This window comes from Bison bison, unplaced genomic scaffold, assembly GCF_000754665.1.
Source record: "Bison bison bison isolate TAMUID 2011002044 unplaced genomic scaffold, Bison_UMD1.0 scf7180017858998, whole genome shotgun sequence".
Classification (NCBI taxonomy): Eukaryota; Metazoa; Chordata; class Mammalia; order Artiodactyla; family Bovidae; genus Bison; species Bison bison.
This window is the reverse complement of record NW_011489570.1, coordinates 2,222-9,016: the sequence shown is the minus strand read 5'-3', so window position 1 is coordinate 9,016 and position 6,795 is coordinate 2,222.

Below are 6,795 nucleotides of genomic sequence, written 5' to 3'. Positions count from 1 at the left end.
GCGGCAGTGGCTGGGCAGCCCCACTCACTGTGCCCACCCTGTTGTTCCCTGACCCCCCAACCCCTGCTCCAGCAGGTAAAATACTCCCTGGCCTGGATCAGCACGGTGTGAGGCGGCCAGAGGGCTCGGGCCCCATATCTCACGTCCACCAGGCCTGCCCCGGAGCCTCTGGGTGTCGGAGACCCTGAATTTCAGGAGCCCCTCTGTGTTGGCGCCTCATGCAACAGCGCTGCCACCGGGCGCCCTGGGGGCAGATGCCGTGGCCTGGGGCACCCGGGCCAGGAAGCCCCCCGGACGGTCTAGGTAGCAGCCTGGGGAGGGAGCTGCCGGGAACCGCTCCCCCTAGCCCGACACCCACTCCCCCCTCACAGGCCTGCAGCAGCGCCAGCTCCCAGGGCAGGCGCCACAAAAGGGAACCGCGGCTGCTGGAACCTCCGTTGCCATGGGGACGGGGACCACAGGACCCACATCTGGTAGCGATTGAGGAGGAAAAATTATGAGTCGTGGAAACGCAAATATTTTCTGTAGCACAGAGCACAAAGGAGCGGGAGGAATGTGGGACTGGAGAAGGCCTTAGCCGGAGCACACGCCACATGGAGGCTGAGTACACACGCACATGCGTGCACACACGCGTGCACACACACGTTCACACAGACACACACACTGAAACGCACCTGCACCTACCCGCCAGACCAGCAGAGAGACCGAACACGCGTGCACACACGCCTGCACACACGCGTGCACACAGACACGCACTGAAACGCACCTGCATCTACAGCCAGGCCAGCAGGGAGACCGAGCGATGCCACCAGGTGCGGGACACGGAGGCGGCACGGGCGTGCGGCACACAACAGCCCCCAGCTCACAGAAGTGTCGGGAGAGACACAGACCCTGCAACACACGCACACACGCACACACACACACCCCGCAGGCTCACAGGAGTACCCAGAGCGCTCAGGCCACTACACGCCAGGAGGTGGACACAGGACGATGCTGCTGAATTTATCTGTGTCGGAGGTCGCACCCCACTGCGAGCCCAGAGCCCGATCCTGAAAGGCCAAGTTGTCCTGGCACGTGCCAGACCCCTTGTCCGTTCTCGCAACTCCCTCAATCACCCGGCTTTAGAAAACGCCAGCTGCTACCTCTCCTGGTCGACATTCCTTGTTAGCAAATGTTCCTCCTGCCGCCATTGCGGGAATAAAACCGCTCGCTGACTGTCTGGTACATCTCCCCGTGCGGTCCTGCAGCCCCGACCCTTGTCTTTGGGTCCCAGTCACTCCTCCAGGTAGCACCTGGGAGCTAACACTAGCCCCAGGGAGCCCCCGGGGCCTGCGTGCCAGGGCCTCGTCTGTTGGGAGCACAGGAAGAATTTGATCTTTTTGGAGGACTCGATTTCCGGTGTCTGCTTCTTTTGGTTTCAGGGTCTGTCCATTTTGCCTGTTTGTCTTTGTGTCTGTTTTGAGCTTAAATCTATTGAGCTGGTAGCTGCCGGGAAGATGGTTTGAGGTGGCCACAGATGGAAAAAGCCACATGGATGCCAAGGTCTCCTTAAGGACACAGAGAGGCTATGACACGGGCAGGGGCGCCCCTGACACACCCAGCAGTCGGTCCCTTTGCAGGGGCTCACGGAATGCAGGGTCCCCCCAAGAGGGCAGTGAAGCTGGCGGGTGGGGTTAGGAGAGCAGAGGTCTGAGAGACAGGCAAGGGTGTCTGCAGAGGTTGCGGCCGCCTTGGAGGACAAGCAGGAGGGCGCATGGGTTTGCAAGAGGGAGTCTGGGTGGAGGAGACATGGATGGGTCCAGTGGGGCAGGTACCCTGGGTCCTCATGGGGACAGTTGTGGTGAGTGAGGGCATCGGCAGATGAGTCCAGCTACAAGGCCGAGTCACCTGGGTCAGTCAAGAGGTTAGTTTCACATTAGCGAAGATGCTGAAACGACCCACATGTCCATCGACAGATGAATGGATAGCAAAGGAACGTCCATTCATGCAATGGGATATTACTCAGTCTTAAAAAGGGAAGAAATTCTGACACATAATACAAGGGTGAACTCTGAAGGCATCACGCTAAATGAAAATGAAATCAGCTCATCACAAAAGAACACATACTATATACTTCCGCTTACGTGAGGTATTTACAATAGATTCGCAGAGGGACAGAAAGCGGAGGGCCAGGGGCTGGGGGAGGGGGGTGGGCAGTTAGCGTTTCGTGGGGACGGAGTTTCGGTTTTACAAGATGAAAAGCGTTGTCAGGATGGCTGGTGGTGACGGCTACACAACCATGGCAGTGTACTTAATATTACTGAGCTATGCACTTAAAAAGGGTTAAGATGGTGAAGTCCATGCTGTGTCTTTTACCACACCAAAAAAAAGAAAAAGAAAAGGAAGTCAGGAGGTCAGGGCCTCACCGGGTGAGCTGTGACGCTGGGCTGAATACTGGACCTGAGGCAGCTGGTGGTCTGGGAGCCTTGGAAACACGTGACTGTGGTTGGGTCATGACTTTGGGGGTGCATGGGCAGCAGAGTGGCCCCTACTGGGTTAACCCCAGGGTCCCGCTGCACGTGTTGCAAAGTCAAAGCTACTTGGTAGAACCTGGTTTGACAGAAAAACAAAGCTTGGCCTTCATCCTACAGTTTTCATTAAGCCAGAACCCACTTCATATTCCCATGACCCATTTTTCAGAGTTTTTTTCCTCCTCACCTTGAATTACTTTTCTAAAAAAATAGGTTTTTTTGGAGCAGTTTTAGGTTCACAGCAAAATTAAGCAGAAGGGACAGAGAGTTCCCATATACCTCCTCCCCCTTGACCCTGACTATCAAAATCGTCCCCCCAAGCGGGACATTTGTTACAACTGGTGGGCCTGTAGTGACGGGCCAGCATCCTGCAGAGCCCATGGTTCCCATCGGGGTCACTGATGTACACGCTATGGGCAAATGAGCGATGACCCGTGTCCACCGCTGTAACACGGTCCAGGGCCCTAAACCCCTTCCTTCTCCCGCTCTTCAGCCCTGCCTGTCTCCCCGGGAGACCACCGCTCATTTTCTGCCTCCACAGTCGCGCCTTTTCCGGAAGGTCGCCGAGCTAGACCGGCTCCGGGCCCCAGGCGCTCGCTGCGCCCCTGCCCGCGCGTTCGGGCGCTCGCTTTGGTTGCTCGCGTGTCCTTCGCGCACCTCCCGGAGGAGGGCGCGGCGTCTCCTCGTCTGACGCGCCTTCCCGGGGGCGGGGTGCTGGGGGCGGGACCGGGTAGGGGGCTCCCGGAGGAGGCGCCCTGCAACCCGCGGATCGGTGGGCGCGCGCGCGAGGGCGGGATCCGCGCCCGGACGCGCGCCCGCGAGGCGGTGGCGCCATCTAGCGGGGGGAGCTCGGCAGCACCTGGGGCGGGGCCTGAGGCGGGGGCGGGGCCTTCACAGCCGCGGGTATGGTTACCTCCCCCGAGACCTCATGGGGACCCTGTCCACCCGCGCAGGCGGAGGCCGCAGCCCGCCGCGTGCCCCGGGTGTCCACCCACTCTGCCCTCCAAGTACCGCCGGCATAGGCAGGGAGTGCGCCGCCCCTTGCAATCAAATGCGGAATTTCTGTAGCTTAAAAAATCCCTGGTGGTCCAGTGGTTAAGAATTCGCCATGCAATGCAGGGGAGGCAGTTCCATCCTGATCCCTGGTGAGGAAACTAAGATCCTGCGAGCCACGTAGAAAAAATAGAAGAAGGAAAAAAAACCCCGTAAAATTGATGTTATCTGTTGCTGTTTGAGTTGCTCAGTTGTGTCTGACTCTTTGCAACCCCATGGACTGCAGTACGCTGGCCTCCCTGTCCATCACCAACTCCCAGAGCTTGCTCAAACTCATGTCCATCGAGTCGGTGATGCCATCCAACCATTTCATCCCCTTTGATCCCCTTCTCCTCCTGTCCTCAATCTTTCCCAGCATCAGTCTTTTCCAATGAGTTGGCTCTTAGCATCAGATGGCCAAAATAGTGGATCTTCAGCTTCAGCATCAGTCCTTTCAATGAACACCCAGGACTGATCTCCTTTAGAATGGACTGGTTTGATCTCCTTGCAGTCCAAGGGACTCTCAAGAGTCTTCTCCAACACCACAGTTCAAAAGCATCAATTCTTCAGCGCTCAGCCTTCTTCACAGTCCAACTCTCACATCCATACATGACCACTGGAAAACCGTAGCTTTGACTATACAGAGCTTTGTCAGCAAAATGATGTCACAGCTTTCTGTATTTTATCGTAATTACTGTATGACACAGATGTGACTGTGAGTGGAGGCTGGCAGCTGCAGGAATGAGGCCTCTGTGGAATATATTAGCGCAATAGTAACAACAGAATTCTGGCCAGTGGATCACTGCCTGCTGGGGCCACTGTGGCTGTTGGGACCGGGCCTCACCTGACACCGGTTCAGGTCACAGCAGTTCACCACAAGATGCCATTCATCCTTTCTCGGTTGAAAACTAGGCCACATTGGACTGTTCACTAGAGAAAGAGGGGGGATCATCACCCCTTCTCTTCACATCTGGTGTAACGGATCTCCCTTAACCAGCACCCTGGCCCCAACTCCCCGCTCCCAGCCTGAACGCAGGCTTCTTATTGCCTTGCTCTGACCCTGACTAGCACCCAGATGCCGTGGCTCATCTCAGGCTCAGGGAGGGGCCCGCCACTCCCCAGGACAGGCCCGCTGCCCGCCTGTCACCTTCCGGCTCTGCCTGTGGCGCCCTCCACCGAACCGTCAAGGGGCACGTGGAGGTGGCCTGGCTGCTGCCCTCCTGCTCCCACCGTCTGTCACTCCTGGCTCTGGACACGAAGGTAGGAGAGTGTCACTCCTGAGCAGCGCCGTGGGAAAACCTATGGCCCCTGCAGTTTATCATTCAAGGTGGGAATTGCTTTTTCTGCCAATTACAGAAGTAACGTGTCTGTCATTTTAATACTTCAGAACAGGACTCATCACCTAGAAGTCCAGTGCGTATATCAGGGGGTCCTCATGGGTTCCGTCCTGGCCCCCACCCCACTTCATTCTTCATTTCTCCTTCTATTTTTGAGTGAGCAGGAGACTGGCCCCACAGGCGAAGCTGAGCTCAGGCCCCTCCCACTCTGGAGCACGACCAAGGCCCGGTCTCAGCGCTCGTTTCCCCGAGAAGCCAGAGTGATGTCTGGGGCTCACCGCTGGGCAGCCCGGCTGGCGGCACCCCCAGTCCACACCCCTGAACGTTAGCGCACCGCTGCCGAACGGGGTTTATCCCAGAAACACAAAGACGATGGGGTGATTGAAAACCTATTCACAGTCCAGCTGCATCTCCACAAGGAGACAAACCTGCAGCCGTTTCTGGGGCTGCCGAGGGGTTTGCTCAGTTCAGCGTTCAGCAGCGGTTTTCCAGAGACTTAGCTAACTAGGCTCATAGAGGGAGTTTATTGACCTATTTATCATTTAAGTTTTATCGAGACAATTGTAGGTTCTCGTGCATTTTCAGAGGTGTCTTTCTTTATTCCTGGCGGTGGGGGGCTGCTTCGCGGGCTCCTCTCCACCTGCCTGTCGCTGCGGTGGCGTCCCTTGCTGAGAAGCACGGGCTCCGGGCGCAGGCTCGGTACTTGTGGCGCACACGCTTAGTTGCTCCATGGCGTGTGGGATGTTCCTGGATCAGGGATTGAGCCTGTGATCCCTGCATTGGTATCTCCTGCATTGGCAGGTGGATTCTTTACCGCCGAGCCAGCAGGGAAGCCCAAAGATAGTCTATTAACAGGGTAAAAATCAGTCTTGGCCAATGGTCGGCATTTCACCCGATACTGAATATCTGTCACTCTTGAGTCGGGATGGAGACCTGAGCCCACGGGTAGTCAGCCAAGTTCGTCCCACCGGCCGACACGGAGCCACATGGGCTTAAGACGTGTGCGTCCTCCAGGTGCCACGGAGCCTGAACAAGTTTGCCCGAGTTTTTTCTCTAGGCGTCTGGAGTCAGCTGCGTCTAGTTTGGGCTGAACTGGTTAAGCCCAGCTGGGACCTCCCACCACATCCATCAGCTGCGCCTGCCCGTCCCCCACGGCCAGCCCCACGTGCCCCACGCCAGGACTGTGCTGCTCCTTCGTCGTGCAAGCACCCTGGCCCTGGCCTTTGGGGAGGCGGCTCTGGCTGGTTCTCCTTGCTGCGGCAAAGCTCAGCAGCTCAGCTTCCAAGGAACTAAAGTGGCCGGCGGGGAGCTGAGTCCAGACGGACCTTCTGCTGAGGCTCGTCCGAGGCCGGTACCGAGAGGCCATGGCCGAGTCTGGGCGCCGGCCTGGACCCTTTGCTCCAGGACTGCCCCGGGCCTTCTCAGCGGGTGCTGAGACCTTGATTGCTTAGTTTTGTTTTGCAGCAAAGAGATGGTTTGGTTTGGGGGGATTGGGGTTTGGAAGATGCTTTTGGGTGAATATGGGCTTCCCTAGTGGCTCAGCAGTAAAGAATCTGCCTCAATGATACAGGTTCGATCCCTGGGTCGGGAAGATCCCCTGGAGGAGGGCACGGCAACCCACTCCAGTATTCTTGCCTGGGAAATCCCATGGGCAGAGGAGTCTGGTGGGCTGCCACCCATGGGGTCACAAAGAGTCAGACACGACTTAGCCACTGAAACAGCAACAATAAACAATCCCTGAGTCAGGCGCTCTACTTGCTACTGTATCGGATCTGAAGGGGGTCTTTTTTTTGCATAATGTGAGCGTTGAATCCCAAGTATTGTCTGCTTTCAAATGGGGAGATCCAGATACAAGAGTTAAGCCACACAAGTTGGACTTCCCCGGTGGTCCTAAAGAGTGCGCCTGCCAATGCAGG